A 22,035-nucleotide genomic window follows, 5' to 3' on the forward strand; every position below is an offset into this window, starting at 1 on the left:
TATTTCTCTTGGGTAGGTACCTAGGAGTGGGATTCCCGGGTCACGTGATAACTCCGCTCTACCATTTGAGGACCAGCCTGGCTGCTTTCCTAAGTGACCGTACTATTTTATAGTCCCCCGGCAGTGCGTGAAGGTTCTCATTTGTCCACATCCTCATCAACACTTGTTTCTATCTGTCTTTTTGACCATAGCCATCCTAGTAGGTATGAAGTGCTCGGTTTTGTTATAATGTTTAGTTTTAAACAAAGGCGCATTAGACGGTGACTGTTTTACAACATTCTTTTCTGTAGTGTTCTTTTTAAAAATCACAAAACCACCTATGTATTTAAAACAGTATCCTTTTTTAAAAAGTAGTTCACTGCAGCCAGAACATTCCAGCAGTATCCATTTCAAAAAGCAAAGTGCACACGGAAGGCTTCTACCTCCCCTCCTTGCCTAAGACTATGTGTCCCCCTGAGTATAGAGGCCCTGAGCTACCTTTGCAGTTCTCCTGGGAGGACATGGCAGGGGTCCACCAGCTCAACAGCTCTCTAGCCTTCGCACTTGGCAGCAAGACTCTGAGAAGTCCAGAGGACATGTGGCCACAGGTCCCTGCCTGTGCTCCTGTGAACACTTGACATAGATATCCAGTGACTCACTGGGTCCGATTCAGAGACCCTTCTCCCCCTTCCCTGAACCAGATTGACCTGGCTGTGGCCCTTGTTGTATCTGTTAAGCCCGAAGAGGTGATGTTCGTGCCAGGACATCCAAGCTGAAAAGCCATTAGGTTGCTTAAGAGAGAGAGAAAGCGCTCCAGAAAGAAGGAGTGGTTTGTGCAATGAATGGCCCCGAGGAACAAAGAGACAAAGCAGATTCAAGTAACTGAATGAAGAAAGTCCAGAGTGAGTGAGAGCCATTTGGAGAAACGGGTGGGAGTGAGTAAGAAGAATTGCAGGGTCTTGCAGGGCACGGAGTAAAGATATTAGATTGTAACCTAGGAGCAAGAAGAAGCCTTTGAAAGATTTTTTGTGGAGCGTGTGTGTGTGTGTGCGCACGCACGCGTGTGCGAAGGGGCTGGAAAGAGAGATGATCCTCATCCATAAAAAGGACATGGTGAAATTGTGTGACAGCGTTTTGGGCACTCAGGATAAGAGGTCTTTTATTGCCGGGATGCCCATAGGGTCTCAAGCCCCGGATATCTGGTCAGCCATGGAAGGAAGAGTTCATGGATGACTACTGTAGGATCCTACCACTTTGTAGTCTACTCGTGTCTGATCCTGACTCCTTCTGCACTGGTACCCACTGAACAGTAATTACTACATCTCTTAGCTAACTGGAGACAGAGAAAACCTCCTTGGTTCAGTTCGGGTAGTAGCATCCATGCTAGGAAAGTTCTCTCACCGTGCCTCCTCATAGGCCCCTACTCTTTGGGTAACTGTTGGATCAGTCACCACCCCTAGCCAATCAGCTACGGCTAAGGGTGGGTCTATAGTACCTCGATGGCATTTTATACTTAAGGAGCCCCCAGTGGCTGCTAATCTCAGCAGGCGGTGGCTGTGGTGATGGAAAGGACTTTGTTGCCCTTCTCTGTAACAAATAAGCAAACCACTGCCAAGAGCAACATTCCAAAAAAAAATCTTAAAGAGTTGTGGCAAGGATAACAGATATTTCTGGTAAAAGGTATACAATGCTTGTCATACTGTGTACAGCAGTGCTTATCACATAGTATGCATTGCAGAGTTGGTTGACATTTTTGTTATTATCCATCCCATTTCCCCCACCCCATAGACTCTGCTTGACAGGTTACTGGGCTCGTATCTTAATCTTTGACACAAGAGCCCATGATAACACCTTTGACCAATGGATGGATGATTTATAGTTCTATTTTTTGATATTTTTTTTTAAGTTATGGTATTGAAGTCATTTATTTTCTTTAGTTATTAATCTTACTGATTCTTCCAACATTTTGTTGAATAGCATTTCATCGTGTTTTGGTTAAGTGATTTATGGTTAGCTCACAAATTCCAGTCTCAAGATTAAAGTTACTCACAAATTCCTTGAGTCATTCACTGTGCTAGCAGATGTTAAAAAAAAAAAAAAAAAAAAAGGATAGGCTATCATTCCTGTATCTGATGCCTCCATGATTCTGTTGAATTTCACCACATACCTCCACATTCACCCCAAATGGCCAATAAGCATATGTAACATACATACAATTGGCCGATGAGGACATGAAAACATTCTCGAAGTGATTAGCCATCAGAGAAATGCAAATGAAAACCACAAGGAAATACCACTTTACACCCTCTGGGTCAAAAAGACAGATAATAACAAGTGTTGGCAAGAAGATGGGAAAATCGAGACCCTCACGCACTGCTGATAGGAATGTAAAATGGTGCAAGCACTTTGGAAAACAATCTGGCACTTCCTCAAAGGCTAAACGTAGAGTTATCATCTGATTCAGCAATTCCACTCCTAGGTGTATACCCTAGAGAAATGAAATATGTGTCCACATGCAAACTTGTACACAAATGGTCATAACAGCATTATTCTTAATAGCTCAAAAGTAGAAGCAATGCAAATGTCCTTCAATCGATGAATGAGTAAATAAAATGTGGTCTATCCATACAATGGAATATTTTTCAGCGATAAAAATGAAGTAGTGATACATCTTACAGCATGAATGAACCTTGAAAACATTATGCTAAGCGAAAGGGGCCAGACACAAAAGGTCTCATATTGTATGGGTCCACTTATATTAAATGTTTAGAACAGGGAGATCCATAGAGACAGAAAGCAGGTTGGTGGTTTCCTAGGTCTAGAGGTGGCAGAAAATGGGGAGTGACTGCTAATAAGTATGGGGTTTCTTTTTGAGTTGATAAAAATGTTCTACAATTGGTTGTGGTAGTGGTTATAAAACTGTGAATATACTAAAAAACCATTGAATTGAATGCCTTAAATGCATAAGTTATATAGTATGTAAATTATATATCTCAATAAAGTCATTTAAAAAACAAGTAATACTAGACTTGAACGGCATATTTCATTACAAGGTAATTGTCTAGGCACATTTACTTATGAAACAAAAGTTCCTCAGTTGTGTATTTATATGTTGTTTTTCCATATGTGTACTTAAGACACATCTCAGTTTACCTAGAATATATAAGTAACAGCCAGTTTATTTTATGTCGTGAGAAACAGAAACAGAATGAGTGTGGACCGTTTATGTGAGCATAGTCTGGCCTTTGGCTGGAGACTCGGGTGTATTCGAATGCCCCAAACCCACGTATCCCACACACTAATCAAGGCCAGCATGTTGGAAGCAACCATGACTGCCAACTGCAGGAAACTAAGATGCATTTTATATGGACATTTGTAGGCAAATGTAGTTTAATCTATTTAACTGGGGTTGTGGTGGTGGCGGGGTGTGTGTTTGTGCATATGTGTGTGTGTGCGTACGTGCATTTATATTGTGTGTGTGTGTTTACAGCAAGCTCAGTCAGAATGCCGTAGGCCAAACAGTACTGTGAATTTCTAAAAAGGAAGAAAGATCAATATCTTTGAAAATGCATTCTTGCATGCTTTCAGTTGTTCAAAGATCGCTTTTCCCAGCTGAAGCCCGATTTAATCTTCTGTTGCCAGAGGATCGAAAATGGGGAAAATAAATCCCTCTTCCCCCCAATATCTACTCTGTAGCAAATGTTTTATTTGATGCCCCATATATGTACTTTCTAATCCTTAGAACAACTTTTTAATGGGGGTTATCAATCACATTATATAGATGAAGAAACGGAGGCTTGCAGAGGCTAAATAACCTTCCAAGGTCACAAAGATATTAAATGATGGATTTGGGTTCTGAACTCACGTTAGGCAATTCCAAAGACCATATCAGGCTCCTTCATGATAAGCTGTTTTCATCTTTCCCAAGAGATATGATACCCTTTACTCTTTTGCTATCAACCTAATTGCAATCATTAATAAAACTGAAGCAGAAATTGATGATTTGACTAAAAATTGATTATACAGCAATTTTATATTTAGATTAGGAACCAAGGCCTTCCAATTTCCATGCCAGAGCTTAGCCATTCAAATTCAAAAATTACTTGTTTTTTTTCCTGTGAATATATAAAATCATGTAGTAAAGCCTTTATTTTTAGGATGACAGAAATGACTAATGATTTTTAAAAAGGACAGGGAAGAAAGAAAAAACTTCTCCTGAGAGGTAGAGTTGGGATCCAGAAAACACATGCTTTTACCCAGAGATGTCATCCTTCATGGATCCTTAGAGAAGGAAAGAGACACGCCAGCCCACTGGTGACAGGTGCATGAGAAGCTCATCTTGAGAACGGACCTGTGTGGAGAAGTCATTATAGACAAATAAGGGGCAAGCAAAGAGGAGCAGACTGGTAGAGACTGCATGGCGGCAGCATTCCGGTTGCCTGGGACTCCAGGGCGGGCACCATGGCCACGTGGTGGCAGAGGTGAAAATCAACAGTGGGTAGCAGTTTACCATACTGTTGACAGTAGAAAAGACAGCACTAAGGAGGTGGAACCAAGAACTGCTCTAAGATCGCAGGAGAAGCAGCTAGCAGTCCCTCACACTTGGCCCGTAAGGGCCCTGAGTGTCGCACTGAAAAGACATTGTCGGTCGTAATGGATTGTCAGAGTGGATGGCTGGAGGAGACATTTTCGCTTCATGTGGTCATACTGTGACAGACCCATTCAACTCTGTATTTTACCCGTGATTCACCTATAATTATGCCTATAAGACTAACTGGCTTGATGGTTTAAAAGACAAGGAAATGTCTCCATTAGAAAAATAAAAGCTCTTAAAATAAGATGCTTAGAGCATAAACTCTGGGCTGTTCAGGATGTGTGCTTATCTAGAATGACTCATTCCCAGATGATCCATGGTTGCTGTACTGGGGCCTTAAGAGCTGTGACCTGCTCTTTTTAAAAATATTTTTGGAGACATTTTTCCTTCCTGAGGTTACCCACAGCAGTATCCTTTGACCACGTTTTCTTTGAGCTCTAGAGTAGAAAAAAAATCTCTAACCACCCACAAGCACAACATTTCTTAAGATGAGGCTTTTGGGGGCATAAAACTTATGAATTGAAAAGAAAATTTGGTTCCCAGTTGACAGGCACTGTTACTTTCACTGAGTTCTAATTATGTTGAATAGCGTTTAAATGAATTTTAAAAAATGCAAAGTAGAAGGATTATTTGTACATTTTAATTTATATGTCGCGTTAAAAAGACTGAAGATTGACTTGAGTAGACGGGGAGCCTTGACTATTGATGAGTCTCAAACTTGTCTTTGGCAGCTTACTCGGGTGGGTTGTGTGGAGTCAGATTTTAAGGCTTTGATGTGAGGATGACCACGTTTCCAACTGGAAGACTCCTCGCTACTGTGGTAGGTTCTAGAGCCAAAGGTTAGGATGGCGTGCAATGGTGGGGTACAAGACAGATCAACAATGGGAGTGGCAGAGAGTGGAGGGGCTCATCAGAGAGATGGGGAAGATGGCTTTGCTTCTGACCCTGGTGTGAATCACACAGGCGGAGGTGAAAATGGAGAAGAGGCGACAAAAAGCCAGTAGTAGCAGGAAAGCGTCCGGTGGTGGGACATGGATATCTCGAATACATTTGCATTCGTATCCTCAACGTTTTCTTCTCTCCTGCCTTGTGCAGGGCTGGCCTTTCTCTGTCCATGTGTCTTTTTGAAGCATTGCAGGATATTCGACGTTAGCACCTAATTATGAACCTATTTTGATGTTAGAGCCTGTTTCGTCTCTGCTTTAACATGGTTTCAGTATGCCTGCAAAGAAAGAAAATTTACTTACATTGTTAACCATCCCTTTTCACATCTCAAAACAGCAGATTTGTTTATCCAATAGATTTTGCCAAGAAGGCAGTGAATGAAATTTCAGTTTGCAAGTATGTTTGAAGTTAGCATTTCACGATAGAGCCAAGTTCAGTCAAGCAACGCTTTCTTATGAAAGTGTCTTTGAGCTCGACATAAATCATGCCTTAAAGTCGCACTCAGTCTGCAGGCCAGTGCTGTTCAGTAGAAATGCGATCCAAACCACGTAGGTAATTTAAAATTTTCTAATAGCCACGTTTAAATAAGTAAAAATGTAAAAAAACAAAAACAAAAAACCAGTGATATATTTTACCTAATACTTCTGAAATATTATCATTTTGATATACAATCAATAGAAAAATTAGAAAGGAGATGTAATATATATTACATATATAATATATGTAATATATTATATATGTAATATATATTACATCTCCTTTCTAATATATATAAATATATATATATTTATATATATTAGAAAGGAGATGTAATATATATTACATCTCCTTTCTAATATATATAAATATATATATATTTATATATATATTTCATTCCAACCGTTCGAAATACAGCATGTATTTTGCACTTATGTCACATCTTAATTCCAACTGGCCACATTTCAAGCACTCAAAAGCCACAATGGCTAGCGGCTATCTTATTTGACACCGGGGCTCTAGAGGACCGAATTAAGAGCCAAAAGACGACAGATTTGATTCAGTTATCTGCTGGGAAGTTTTCGTATTAATTAGCGGGATTCTCTGCTCTCTCGCATGCCTATTGGTCCAGCTTCGGGCATCCCAGAACCATGGGTCTTTTCTCCCTTGAAGTCCTCAGGATTCCATATCTCTGGAGGTATTGTGCGCTTGGAGCCACGTCTTTATGCTGCATGGTAAAATCCAGCTGCTGTGCTCTGCTGGTGTTGTACTCAGGTTTGAATTTCAGCCCCTTGGCATTCTCACGCTGAGCAGCCAACGCAAACTATTGTTTGCAGTGATACCTGTTCCTTTCTAAGAAGATGAAGTCAGTAATCAGATTTGCACTTAGTACAAGGTGTTCAAGTGAAATTACCTACTTGTTTTGGCAATCCCCCCTCCCCAATTGCTGGGGTGTATTTTCATTAGGGGGTTATATAAATAGGAATTGCCCAACTCCTAAATAGTGTGTAATACTGGAGGTAACCTAGGCATCCTCCCACACCCTGCCACAATTGACGTCCAATTATCCCCCAGAACACCTAGGCCTTTATGTAATAGGGCCTTGGGAAGAAGGGAAGTGGTAGGCAAATGTGGAATAGATATTTCAACTATCGCTCATGTGTGAAACATTTAGATCTGGCATTTAGGTACAAGACTCTTTTTTGCTTCCAGTATCAGGGTTTGTTCCACGGTTCAGTGTTGCCAGGGCAGCATCCTGGAGCTGATATGCACAGGGAGAGTTGGTGCTTACTAGACCTCTCGATACAAGCACAATTATGGCCAAAGCCATCCTAGAAGAGAGGTGACTCCTGTTTGATAAAGCTCAAGTTTTTATGATGCATTTCCTCATGCGAAATGAAGACAACGCTCTATTTTGTTCATTAATCTGCTATATAAAGCTTTTACTTAAGTTAGGCATGGGCTCGAAGCATGACTGACTGACAGTCTTTGTTTTTTGGAGAATGTTCAAAGAAGATGGAACCAAAATGGATGGAAAATTTATATGCATACTTGAGCTGTTCTCATATGTTTGTGTTCATAATTCTTTAAAATGAGACAAATGTGAGACTTATGTACAGTGCAATCAATCGTGGGGCAGAGAGCTTGGGAATCACACCCTAAATTTTTAGGCAGTGTCACCCTTTGAGTTTGTATCTGGAATTGGGCATGGTTTCAAACCCTGACTCTGAAACTTACTAACTGGGTGACTTTGAGCAAGCGCTTTGTGAGCCTCGGTTTTGCCACCTCATAATTGTGACTCCGCACGGCTGGAGTCACAGTTAAGTAGGATGATGTACATCAAGCGCTCGGACAGTGATCGGGACAAAGCAAACCCTGAATAAATGGTAACGACCCAGTTTTAAAAATCAAGATGGTATCAGATGTCTATATACACACACATACATATATTTATATGTATAATATATATAAAGAACATATAAAGTACTAGCTTTTTAACCTAATTATTCTTATTCCAAAACATGAAATGTGTCCAATCATATGTTTTTATTCAAGTCAACAAACATTTGCTGAGTTTGGATCATGTCAAAGAACCTGCTGTTGCGGGACGAGGGATACACCGTTGTCAAGTTTTCATTATCCTGACATCCTGTCCATGTGAATGGCTGGTAGGTCACAGCTTCCTTCCTATAGTTCTTAGAATGTAATGCCTCTAGCCCCGTGGTCCTCAATTGGGGGAAGTTTTGCCCTCCCCTCCCCCAGGGACATTTGGCAATGTCCGGAGACAGATGGGTGTCACACTGCGGGAGAGATGCTGCTGGCATCTAGCGGATAGAGGCCAAGGATGCTGCTCAACATCATACAGTGCACAGGACGCTCCCACCACAAGGAATTGTCAGGCTCTAAGTGTCAGTAATGCCAAGGTTAAGGAGCCTTGAATTTGGCCTACCCCACTGTACCCCCCAAATCATATACTCCAAAGGGCCAGTGGGTACAATACCCTTGACGGCCAAGGAGGGCAAATACCTCACACAGCCAATGCCTTTCTGCCTCTCCCCTCCCCCCGCCTCTTTCTCCAGCTCACTCCGTTCTACTTCAGGCAGTTTATTATCATGCATAACAATCTCACCCTTTTCCCTCGTTCCAAATGTTGGCGAGTTACTTTCAAAAATTGATGTTATTCGACTCCTGCTCTTTCTGTTTTATATGGAGACAAAAAATGACTTAGATTATAATCAAAGGTATGCTGCTCATGAATCACATTAAGACCAATTTCCATCAACTTTTAAGCCCTTAAAATTGCCCTGAAAGTTCCTTTAGGAGCTGTATCACCCCAGTCATATCTCTTTTCTCATCTTTCTCTTAAATCTGTCCTGAGGCATCACGTTTCAAGGTAAACACAATAGACTTATTCAATATTGTTCTACCGTTTTATGTGATAGTACAACTATTGCTTTCTATGGTTCTTCACTGCATATGTAATGAATTTCAGCTGAATTGTAGGTTAAGGTAATATTTCAGATTCAGCTTAGAACACTAGTAATCTTTTATGGTATGGGTTTAAGAGAAAATGTTTACAGAGTTTCTTAAGAACGGATTGAAAAATTAATTTTCGAAATAGTACCCATCTCTCCGTAGGGTTGCCCATTTATTGTCATCTTATTCCCCGTGGCTACCCATACTGTCAATATTTATATGCGCACATGAAACAAATCATTCTGATAACTTCACTATGTGTAGGTTTAAAAGCTCATTGCTTTGCCTTTTCGCAGAGAGGGCGGTTTATTTTTTTTATAGAAGCAGTTTCCTGTTGTGGTCTGACAGAGCATCAGCATTGCACAGTATGCCAGCTTGTAAAGAAACAACCTGAGAAACCTCTAAAAAATGGAAAGGGTCAGAATAATTAGTTGAGTATTAGTGCTGCGTCCCTAGTAGATGTGCTCTAGTAAACATGTTCCCCCAACATCATTTATGCTCTTGAACATTGGTTCTCACGCAGGTGTTTGTGCCCCTAGGAGACATTTGGCAAGGTTTGGAGACATTTTTGGTTTTCATAAATGTGGTAGGGGTGGTGTACTCCTGGCATCTAGTGGGTAGAGACCAGTGATACTCCTAAATAACTATTATGCACAGGCAGCAAAGAATTATCCCGCAGCAAAGAATTATCCCACAACAAAGAATTATCCAGCCCTAAATGACAATAGTGTGAGGTTGAGGAACCTGCTGTAGACATTATGTATTTTCTAGAGTTTATATCGTCTCTCTTCGTTTAAGATTTTGACCAGGCTATGAGGACCATCTAGGTAAAAGCTGTGTAGTCATGAGCTGGCTGGACATAAAGCTGTGAGAGTTAAGGTCAAGGTGAAACCTACCTATAAGGGCTGTCGGAGGGCATTCGTTTATTGGGTGGGTGGCTGAATTAGCCACCCTTGCATGTCCTGATTCCAAGAATTCCCTGCTTTCTTGATTCCTCCCAAAGTCTGTGGTCATCATGGCCAGCCTGTTCTCAGATCCCGCCATCAGAGCCAAGTAGAGTATTTTTGGAATGTTGATGAATGCACCGAGAATGTTATTTTTAAATAGCATTTTGCTGTGCAACACCATGCTACGGTCTCCTGAATGGAGCTGATTCCAAGTGGAGGCACGACCTCTAATGTCTAATAGTAAACTATCGAAAACCTATCCAAACAAACAGTGCTAGGGGTTTCCAGATCTGATCACATGACTAAAAGCCGCCACTGCTGTCCCCCTAGATACGTTGACATCCCCCTTCTTGCAATTCAAACCCTCAAATATTTGGAAGAAATAGAATACTGTGCAGTCAAAGGACAAATGTCATACAGTGAGAGGTCAAACTAGGTTAATGTTAAACATTCAGAGTCTAATACTGAAATATTTCTGGATGAATCGATAGGACAGCTGGGATTTCTTTCAATAACCTGCTGGGGCAGAAATCTAAAAATTAATGTTTTAAAGGGAAAATGCTAAGCCACAGGTGTGAAAGGAGGGGCTTATATGTTTTGCATTTTGACTGCCTGTTCTTCAGCTGTGAATTCCACCTGAAGCAGAGGCAGGTACGCTTTTTAGCAGGTGAGGGCACAGGTTCCCTGATGATACTCTTGCAACATATGTTGGCTTTCGATTCCTGATCGAAACAATGACCGGCCTCGCTTTGTCATCTTCTTTCTCTCATCCAGAATGCCTTCCCTCCTCATACCTAAATCCGGTGCATCCCAACTCAATCCTGCAGTTGTCCTGGAAGCTTCCAAAGGTCTTCTCAACTTTATTGCTATTTCTCTCTCCACTGAACATCTGCACTCAGGCCTCTTTGACATTTCTTTTTTTTTTTTTTTAAATCGAGGTAGAATTCACATACCACAAAATCCACCATTTTAAAGTATACAACTCAGTGGGTTTTAGTACGTCCACTTGTTTTAAAACATTCATCACCTCAAAAGGAAACGCTTCATCTATTAGCAGTCGGCCCACTGCCACTTCCTTTCAATACTCCGCCCCGACCCCGACGACCACTAATGGACTTTCTGCCGCTGTAGATTGGCCTTTTCTGGATATTTTCAGAAGTGGAATCGTGCAATATGTAGGTTTTTGTGTTTGGCTTTTTTCACTTAGCACAGTGTTTTTGAGGTTCATCCATGTCGTGTCGTGTATCAGAACTTTATTTCTTTTCGTGTCCCAATAATCTTCCACTGTATGGATGAACCACATTTTGTTTAACCATTCATGAGATAATAGACATTTGAGTTGTTTCTACTTTTTGGCTATTACGAATAATGCTGCTATGAACATTCGCGCGCAAGGTTTTGTGTAGCTATGTTTTCATTTCTCTTGAAATAAAACATACCTAGGAGCGGAGCTGCTGAGTCATATGGTAACTCTATGTTTATCCATTTGAGGAACTGGCAGACTGTTTTCCAAAGTGGCTGAACGATATTCCATCCCCACCGGTGGTGTGTAAGGGTTCTGATCTCTCCACATCCTCTCTGCCATCTTGATCTGCACGAGTCTGTGGATGTCATTGTTTGTCTTCGGGGTGACTTATGTCATGCGTGTTAGTCTCACTTCCCAAACTTGTCTGCAAGCTCCTTAAGACAGTGATCCATTCGTTCAATCTTTATCCTAACAAATGTTTCTTGATTGCCTACCGTGTGCCAGGAATTACTAAGTTCTAAGACCGCGCATATGAAAAGGCTCTGTTTAGTGGAGGAGGCACATACAGTCACTTCAGCCCATTTCCGGGTGACAGGCGCAGTAATGACTGCTGATTCAAGAAAGAGCCTTTGCGTCCCAGAATTCATATTGATTGTCTCCCTCTCACAGTGTCATACTTACAAACATCATTCAAGCCTACTATTTAATATCTTCTATTTTAGACAAAGGCCAGATCTCTGTATGTGTCCACTTTTTAGTCCAAATGTAGAAGCTCTGATTTCTCTCTCGGGCTTTTGTGCTTCAGTACCACTTAGCAAGTATACTTAAGGAAATAAATGCCAGCAATGTTTCTAGCGGTGACTTTGGAAGTACAATGTGAGTTATTTTGAAACAGTGAATCATCGAGAATGTTAATCTGTTGACTTGTAAGTATAAATGCTGCTTGAGACTAGGCTAAGGAGAGAAAAGGCACCTTCTAACATTTTAATTCCTCTGGACTCAAAAATAAATGCCCATATGTTACCTTTACCTGCAGTCAGTCTGGTGTGGTTTTGATTTGGCCTTTCATCAACTACCAGTCAGTGGTCAAGAGAAACTAAGGTATTTGGAATCTCTAAACGATGGCAGGAATGAAAGAATCAAACTCCAGACTGTCGAAATGAAAGACTTGTTATGCCATATGAAGGTATAATTATCCAAATATAAGAATATGATCATTAAAGTGCATCTTATATTGTGCCTTTTAGTGATTTAACAGTAATATCAAATTGTTTTTTATCTCTCTTCTTCATTACCTAATATAAAAATGCCAACGTACACAATTCCAAAGCAGGTACATAAAAGAATTTCTTGTATTTAGGAAAAAGTTATTGATCACCTGATCCATTCAAGGAAAGAAAATGGCACTTTTATTCTAGTTTGTAAATCACATCGATTTTAACAATGACTTAATTCTGTGATTTGTTGTAATTCTGAAAAGAGGTTTGTTTGTGGTAAAGAAAAACTAAGAAACTGAGAATGACTTGCGTGTTCGTATTATATGCAGGGAAGTGAAATTCGTATTGACTCTGTGAACATAGAAGAACAATAATACTCTCCCATGGGTTTGATATTTTATAAGCATTTACACAGCACTTACTATTTACCAAGCACTGGTTTAGGATTTTAAAAAATACTCGCTTTTTTAATCTTCATAACAACCTTAGAGAACACATACAATTATTATCCCCATTTTATAGAGGAGGAAGCTGAGAGTTTCAGTTACTTGCCTGAAGTAGTTAGTGTAATTCCATGCAGTTTGGCACCAGACTAACCTGCTCTGGTCTCTTAAAGAATGCAGTCATTAGGCGGTCTCTTAAAGAATGCGGTCATTAAGTTGTTACCAGTGTGGGGATTCTGTTTGTCTGACATTATCCCACGTTTCTGAGGGCAGCTGGCTACAGGTTTTTTCATATAGCCTAGGAAAGCAATGAAATTAACTGTGAGAGATAAAATATACATCGTAACCTATATTTTCTGTGGTCTATATAATGCATTAGGTATACCATGTTTTATACATTATAGATTATATATGATATTAAATATTTCATATGGCATATTTTAATACTGTACATTATACACATAAGCACATATTATCTACACACGCAGGCGGTTAGCCCAGCCCCTCGCTGGCTGCTCTTTCCCATGTGCCTCCACGGCCTAGGTAATACGCGGGCTCTCCATCCCTGCTCCTCCCTTCTCAGACCTTCAGGAACTGCAGTGCCGCTCATATTCTTCAAGTCAGTATTCTCTCTTCTTGGTGAGGAGTATTTTGAAAGACCCACAATGTCCAAGCATCTCCAGACACCAAAGACGGATCATGGAAGAGAGGTCCAAACACCTTGGACACGTGCACAGATTGACAGCCTGACACTAACTTTTCTGCTCTGCAGGCGGCTTCCATGAGGAGTTTCTTGTCATGGTTCTTTGCAGGGACGTCTCATGGCAGTGACTCCCAAGAATGACAAACCTGTAGTCATCTACTGGGCAGTGGCTTTCCAAAGATAAGCCCCGTTTACCAGCAGCTTGTACTGACAGTAGCTCTGCCACACCTTTTAGGGTGTGTGTGTGTGTGTGTGTGTATGTGTTTCAATGGGCCGACAGTAGCTCTGCCATACCTTTTAGGGTGTGTGTGTGTGTGTGTGTGTGTGTGTGTGTGTGTGTGTGTTTCAATGGGCCGAAATAATGAGTATTAACAAGCCTTCTGTTATTCCATGCTATAGGATCTCAAATTAAGTAGGACATTGCATGTGCTCATAACGGCAAGTTATAAAGGCAGAGAAGACACTGGATTAAAACTAATAATCGATCATCTAGTCTCTGAGATAGTTTTTAAAAATCGAGCTTGCACTACGCAGATGTAATGAGGATAATCACAATTGTATAGGCTTCTTTAATACAAGTCAGTGTTTCTCCTCTTGGCATTCATTCCAGAACTTTTTAAAAACTGGGCCGCTGTGTGAACAGTGTATTACCTTGCCGTCCAAGTACTGTGTCAGAATTTGGACCAATACCTAAGCAGAATGACAACATTATGAGTCCCAGAACAGTGCCTGGATGTAATAAGCACTCGATGAATAGTTTTCAAAAAATAAGTGGGTTGACTACAGTTGTATCAGATAATGGAAAAAGGTAACTTTAACTCCTGCTCACTTTGGAGGAGGGAGCAGCTACTGTAAGAGGGGAAATCACCCCAGAGCTGAGCTCTCTTTGTTGCCTCTCTGTAAAAGAAGGACAAATGAAGAGTAGTCGAGGAAACGCGGGGCATGCTGGGTGAGCAAGATGGCGACTCCCTTAGACACCACCTAGAGAGAATCTTGTGTGGCATCATGCCTGGAGTCAGAATGTGGTTCACTGCTTGACTTTTAAGAGGTTTTGAAGTTCTCCTGAGGCAGAGCTATGGTGTGGCTTAGCGATTCTCAGCATTGCCCATGGAGATTTGAAATGTTTACGTTGCAACATTCCATATACCCTCATTGCTATTGGAAGCAGCTAAAACTGATAGTCAAGTCTTATGCTTTTTCTGTAAAGAGTAAGAGTTCCTTGTCTCTGGTATGATACTAGTACTCCTACAGGGTGATTCATAGGTTAAGCCATTAGAACCAAAAAGAGGAAATATTTTTACTTGGCCGTGCCCTCCTTTTTAAAAACAAATATTACTTCTTTTTTTTTAAAAGCCATATCGCTGGCATAGTTTTCACTTCTTTTCACAATTGGTTGCTCTTTAAGCACACAATATCTAAGTGCGAAATCATTCAGAAACAATTATTTTTGGAAGAAAAATGACAAAGGAAATAGTTATGCAGTCAATTTTTGATTATCCATGATGATTTTGCCACTGGAATTAAAATCTCATTTTAGCAAATAGCAACGGTTACCTTCTCTTTTGCTAACCCTTGGAACAAAATGTTTTATTACGAAACAGAACTGAATTTTATTTCTCCGCCTGAGCCTTGGGCCTGTCTTGTATTTCCACTGGTGGAGCCGCTTTGCACTGGATGGAGAACCAATTGTGTGCATCTCTTCCCAACTCCATGTTCCATTTCTTCACCTCGGTACCTTGAAATCTGCCACAATGGGAGTATTTACACGATGGAAACTGACAAACGTTGCAAAATCAGGGCAATTCACTAGCATACTATTGCCCCATTGCATCCTAACTTTTTCCGAAAAATATCCCGTAAAATGTATTGTATGTCACGCTCTTTGCAAACAGAGGGCGTAATGGAAAAGGTCACTCTTTCTTGGCCTCGTTATAATAATTCATGTACCTGGGTCTACTTTTTAGTGTCTCTTTCTTATTTCCCATCAGAGAGAGGCTTCTTCCTTCTGAAAGCCCTCACTCACTCCTCATTTAAGGACTCTGACTGCCCACATCTTGTGACTTAGATAACCGAGTCAGCTAGGTCTGTACATAGAAGAACAAATGAGAGTTTGAAGATAGAATTAAGTTCTTAAAACCCACGACCTTGGTCCAGAGCTTTTGTGTTAACGAGTTTGGTTGCCACGACTGGCTTTATGGGCATTAGACTGGGCAGTCACTCAGGGCCTGGGCTCCAAATGGCCTCATGATAGGTTTAATACGCTGTTACCATCTTGAAATTCGAATACTGTCGAATACTGTTGAATACTGTTTTGCTCAGGGTCCCGATAAATTATGTAGGCAATCCTGATAGTTGTTCAGATGTCTTTTTTGCTTCTGACTTTAGAAAGTTGAATTTCTTAGAAGTTTGGTGTCTAGAGCAGTGGGATGCTCTCTATTAACTACAGATGGATACTTGGTCAGATCACTGTGAATCTTGAATAAGCAGTAAAAAAAATAGGTGTTTGTTCTCATTTATTTGATTCTGATTTTTATAAGAGAGTGACCTAGAAAGAAATAAGATATGCTCTAATATTACTAATTTATTTTAAATGTGCATGTCTAAGATGGATTTCAATCTTTCCTTTGCAAGTAAGTACTTTTTGATTCTCTTATTAAGGCATACTTTTTAAATATTTTATTGACGTATCAGTTCCATATCATAAAATTCACCCAGTTTAAGTGTACAATTCAATGATTTTTAATAAGTTTATATAGCGGTGCAGATGTCCCCACAATTCACTTTTAGGATGTTTTAATTACCCCACCGCAATCACTCCCTCCCATTTGCAGTCCTTCCCTGTTCCCATCCCCAGCCCCAGGCAACCACTAATCTATTTTCTATCGCAAAAGATTTGCCTTTTATAGACGAATCCTATAAATGGAATTATACAATATGTGACCTTTCGTGACTTGCTTCATTCACTCAGCATTATGTTTCTGAGGTTCATTCATGGTATAGCATATAAATGCACACTTTTGGGCAAAGATTCAGAACGATGTGTGAGGTTTGTGTAGTAGAACTAATACTCGTGTATAGATTAGGTCCCTAGAACTTATTCATCTTATAAAGCTATGTTATTATTAATATCATTATTTACAATGACTTTCTTTAGGAGTTGGAGCTATAGGGGATTTCCTTAATTTCTTACAGTAAATTTCTGGTGTTTTGGGGATTTTTTTTTTTTGCTCGTTTCCTTATTTTTTAAACGAGCACGTATTTTTTAAATAGAGAAAAGTCAAGATTTAAAAAACTTAAATTGTTCTCTGATAGATTCGTAGTCATTATCATATGATCTTTTAGATTGCTGGTATTCAACTTTTACAATCTTCGGAATAAATAAAAACTAAAGCTTCCATTTCTTCTGAATAAAGAATTAATTATTGCTTTATAAACCATGGGTAGTACAAGTGAACTATTTTCTAAATTTGCCAGTGTCCTGAACTTTCTTCAGTGAGAAACGAAGGGTTGAGACGAACATGCCAGTGGGACCGGGAATGTGGCCCTTACATTCCCATTCTAGATGGCGGTGGGCTAAAGTCGCTCTGAATATTCAATTCAAATGTATGCACAGTCTTAGAACCGCAGCCTTGATTTTTAAGAGCATGTTAAAAAAATAAAGAAGACAGCTAGGTGAAGTTAAGAGACCTAAGACTTGGAATCTGTAGGGTCCGCCTGCGATTCCTCCTTTTGTGCTGTGTCACATCTCAAAAACTCAGTTTTCCCATCTCGAGAATGGGAGTAATTTCCACTCTACTTCATGAGTTTTTCCTAGACATCAAAAGAGATCATCAAGAGATTATTTTATAGATGTAAAGACTCTAAAAACATTCCAGCCGGTTGAAGTTTGAAGATCATTTATTACTTTTTATCCCCTTAGGATTTCTCACTCCCGACCCCCGTACACCGACCCATAGTCAGTATGCATGGGTCAGCAGGGCTTGGAAGGTTGTGCATTTCTTTGAGTCTGTTAATCATTTATTGTTACTGATTAGTAACAATACCTGAAGAAAACTAGGATAAGGAATTGAGAGTGAGGGGATGGGGTTAGGAATGGTACCTTGAGAGGAGAACTTAATGATGAGAAGGAACCAGCCAATGTAGAACTCTGCTGAAATTGGAGCATTCCAAAACAGAGAACAGTAAATGCTAGGACGGGGGCATGCTGCTTGCACTGATATAAAACCAACACAGGATGGGCTGCCCTTCCAAGGGAGTCATTGGGACTGTTTTGGTCCACGTTGGAACTTGTCCCCGTTAAAAAATCTGACCCTTTCCTTTGAAAGTTAACATACATAGATAGATGGATGGATGGATGGATGGATGGATGGATGGATGGATGGATGGATGGATGGATGGATGGATAGATGGATGGATAGATAGACAGACAGACAGACAGACAGACAGACAGATAGATAGATAGATAGATAGATAGATAGATAGATTGCATGGCAGTGAAAGCTCTGAATTAGGATAGAGTAATTCCTTATTTGAGGAATGCTTCTTTATATTTTTTTGTTCCATTTCTATGCCCACATAGCACCCAAACCATTGGAGATTCTCAGTGGTGGCTGCATATTAGAATCATCCAGGAAGCTTTTTAACACTCACTATTTAAAGTATGGCCCTTAGACCAGCGCTGTTGGTATCAAAAAATTCAGAATCTCAGATATACCCAGACGTACTTAATCAGAATCTGCATTTTAGAAAGATCCCCAGGCAGCCCACATGCACATAACATTTTGAGGTGAGCTGTACGGTACCACAAGCCAGGCCCCAGCCCTGGAGTTTCTGATTTATTTGGTCTGGGGAGGAACCTGGGCATCATTTTTTAAAAAGCCCCCAGTCCCCAGTTGATCAGGATAGAAAGCACAGCCAACTTTGAACAACCGCTGGCTTGGTAGGTCTGACTCTAAGGCCCTCAATAACTGATAACTCTCAAGCACTTGGAAATGGGTTTAATCGATTATTTAAATTGTCTATTTTAGAGCTCCTGATCATGTTTCAGTGTTTTCTGTCCTATAATAAATGATCTTAAAAATTTCTAGATCTTGATTTAAAATCTTCTAGTTCCCATTTAACATTACTGTCATCACAGATCAGGGACTAGAGATGATTAGTTTTCTTTGTCTTTAAGCCAGATAAGAATCTTTCTCCAGCTCGAACCACACCCACTTTCTCATGTTTGAGGGATATATTATTTCTCACCTGCTTTGCAATTCTGAAAAGCATCTTGATGTCTCACTTTTGTTTTGATTTCCATAGAATGAGTAACTACTAAACAGTTTGGTAGAAATGAGTATAATTGTATACCTTAAAAACTCTTTTTTTTTTGTACAAATATATGATTCGGGGAGTTAGTCACATTCAACATGAATATTTTATTGTAGGTATCAATTATTAAATATTGATGCTAAAGCATGCTCTTTAGAAGTCTTCATTTAAAGGACTTTCAATTTGTCCGAATGTAAACTCAACTCCAAAAATCAAATTCAATTTGCAATCCAGTTTTCACTTCAGCATACTTGGTTGGCTAAGGTTCTGCTTCTCCAGTCCTTATGTCTCATTGTGGTAAACCCACAAAGTAATTTTATTAGTGGTTTAATTTTCTGTGAGAGGCCTTTTATTTTTCTTTAATTTGGCATATAATTTGTACATGTCGAGACTTGTTTTGCTTGCATTCAGATTGGAAGGCAGAGAATACTAGTTATTATTTGTGGAACTGTTAACTGTATCGTGCAGAGCAGACTTTCTCAGCCTTGGCACATACTGACATTTGGGATCAATCATTCTTTGTGGTGGGGGCCGGCCTGTGCATTGTAGGATGTTTAGCAGCATCCCTGGCTTCTAACTCATCGGATTCCAGTAGCATGTCCCAAATTATGATGATCGAGAATGTCTGAGATGTTGCCAAATGTCTCCTGAGGGGACAGAATTGTCTGCAGTTGAGAACCACTGATGTAGGGCAGAGATGGAAACAGAAAAAGAATTTGTAGGTGTTTTATGATCTAAACATGACGCTTTATTTCTCAGCGTTGCTGGTTTGTATTTTGCGGCTGGGTGAAGTGTGATCACTGTGAAGAGCATTGTAGGTACATTGGATTTCTACTTAGAGATGGTTACAAATATTTAAAATAATTAGTTGAGAAAACTTTCTTCTTTGGTTCCCTTTGAATTTTAAAGATCCTTAAGTCAAGTGGAAAATCAAGTCATTTGTCTGCCAAGTTCAACTAAGGAAATGACTTCGGCCACAATTATTGGAGCGCTTCAGGTGCAAGTGGCTGTTTTGGCCTGATAATCTAGAGACACGGGATCTCATACCTTCACTCTGTACGTACACAGCACTGGGTCTCGACTCTGGCTGCACACCAGAGTCATGCGGAGTTGTAGAAACTTCGTGCTCAGTCTCGAACTCCCAGAGATTCCAACTCAGGTGTCGAGTGTGGGGCATAGGTATTTTTTCAAGCTGCCTGGGTGATTCTCAAGTGCAGCCAGGGCTGACACCCGCTGATGCAAGTCCATACAGCTTCACTGCCTCTATCCGTCATTGGTCACTTTCCCACATTTACCTGTGGCCTGCTTTCTTCCTATCTGCAAAGTGCTGGTCAAAGTCTTTGGCCTGTGCTTTATTAGAATATTTTTAACCAAACGATTTTTTTTTTCAAGTGCTTTTCCTTTGCTCAGACCTGGACTTGCAAGGAAAGTGCTGGCTCAGTAGAGTCCACTTCATCCATGACCTTTTGACTGCTGCCTACGTTTCAACTGTTAACCTCGTTCCACCCGAAAAACCTTTATTGTTGTTAAATGGGTATTTCTTCGTCTGGCAGCAGATCCTTATCCCCAGTTCCTATTTATGTTTCCCATCATCATTCGCCTCTGTTTTCTCTCCTTACTGCTATTTATAGCTTAATTAAAAAAATAAATTGTGCTCCCTCTTATTCCCTTTTCCATCGTTAGACAACACGTTCCCCTTTTATGGCTTCTTCAGTGTATTTCGAGATGCTGCGAGGGTAGATTTCGCTTGACACTCATCCCTTAGGTTTTTGATCCTCACCTGCGTGTTATTTTTAACTTGAGATCAGTGTGTTTTGATTGTGCATTAGTTATTTAAAACGTATGCTCTTCTGTCTCCGTTTGCCCCACCTGAGCATTTAACTGTGACACCTCATGTCTGCAGGGTTCCCAGGTCTCTATTATGGCTGGTGGCTCTGGGCCAGGCCAACTATCCCAGGCCTCAGGCGTCTCGTCACGTCTAGATTCACCTCTCTTCTTCCCACAGGATGGGCTCGCCTGCCTCATAGCCGGGTAGCCAGCCTCTCCTCAAACCCTTTTGTCTCTAGCAGCCTTTGCACTTGTAAATAATATCCAGACAATGTTTACCCTTGGCTTGCTTGAAGATATTTCTGCTAAGGCCCACTTGCAGCTTGCATCTCGTTTCTTCAGATAGTTCTTCCAAAATAAATCATAAATTGCCTCGTTGATAAAATTGATGTCACATGCTCTCGACTCCAGTATCCGTATCCGTAAGAGGCAAAATGACCTCTGAGATTCAGGCCAGTGACTTCAGAGTGGAGGCTCTCACTACACGGTGAACGTGTGGCCCGCCTTTGGCCTTCGCATTCAAATTTGAGGATGGATTCACTGTGCCCGCTCTGTCCTTCTCCCTCTCCTAATTTTCCAGGAATTGTCTTTGCTTTCTTGTCCCCTCTGAGACCACAACACCACGCTCGTTCTGGAAACATCACACCACCTGTGTTTTTGAGCGTCCGAGCTTTTGTGCGTCCGAGCTTCTGCGCGCATGCACATTTACCGGAGTCTTAACAGACTCCGGCGTGGTGTCATACTCAGGATATCCTTATCGAGCTCTATTTTCAAAAACACCATTTTTAAGCCTTTAAGAGCCACTTAAAATCTCATTTGATTTGTAAATCTTAGCATGTTTGCATTAAAATATAAGGAAAAAAAACCTCTTCTGTTGATCCTTTAAATACCAGCCAGCCAGATTTTCAAATCTAACCGTTAAAATTTCACCGTATCTAAATATTCTTTATGAGATCTAAATTTCCAGATTTAATACATCGGATTTTCTCAAATATTTGAACAACGATTACAAACTTAAATCATTAAATCCCAAGTACTTTATATAAAATCATAAGCTTAATGTCAGATTCTCCTAAATAATTCAAAGAGCTCAAAGAACAGATAAAACTTGTATATTCTAACATGCTGACTCCAGAAGCTAGCATACCCAGCTCGGTGGTGTTAATGTGAAAGTTTTAGTAATTTTTTATTAGCTCCATATATTTTATTAATATCAGTACTAGTGTGCCTATATTAGTATTGGTATTAGTACCAGCAATAGCAATAGCAATAGCAATAGCATTGGTATTAATATTAAAGTTAAAATTAGTATTAGCACAAGTATTAGTGCTAACAGTACTAATATTCGTGCTTATATAACTGCCAGTA

The 22,035-nt window shown here is 40.3% G+C and overlaps 1 protein-coding gene across 4 annotated transcripts in view; it reads left to right on the top strand.

Moving 5' to 3' along the window:
• The window catches only part of ARHGAP6 (Rho GTPase activating protein 6), a 446,194-nt gene that overhangs the window by 224,844 nt on the left and 199,315 nt on the right, over window positions 1-22,035 (top strand). The window contains exon 1 of one of the 4 annotated variants that reach the window (XM_025041019.1): window positions 8,051-8,163. The exons of the other annotated variants lie outside the window; for them this stretch is intronic. The gene's annotated coding sequence lies outside the window, so the exon portion shown is untranslated. Of the gene's footprint in view, window positions 1-8,050; window positions 8,164-22,035 lie in introns of those variants that run through there. 4 annotated transcript variants of the gene reach the window in all.

The sequence above is a fragment of the Pteropus alecto genome, unplaced genomic scaffold (genome assembly GCF_000325575.1).
Source record: "Pteropus alecto unplaced genomic scaffold, ASM32557v1 scaffold511, whole genome shotgun sequence".
Classification (NCBI taxonomy): domain Eukaryota; kingdom Metazoa; phylum Chordata; class Mammalia; order Chiroptera; family Pteropodidae; genus Pteropus; species Pteropus alecto.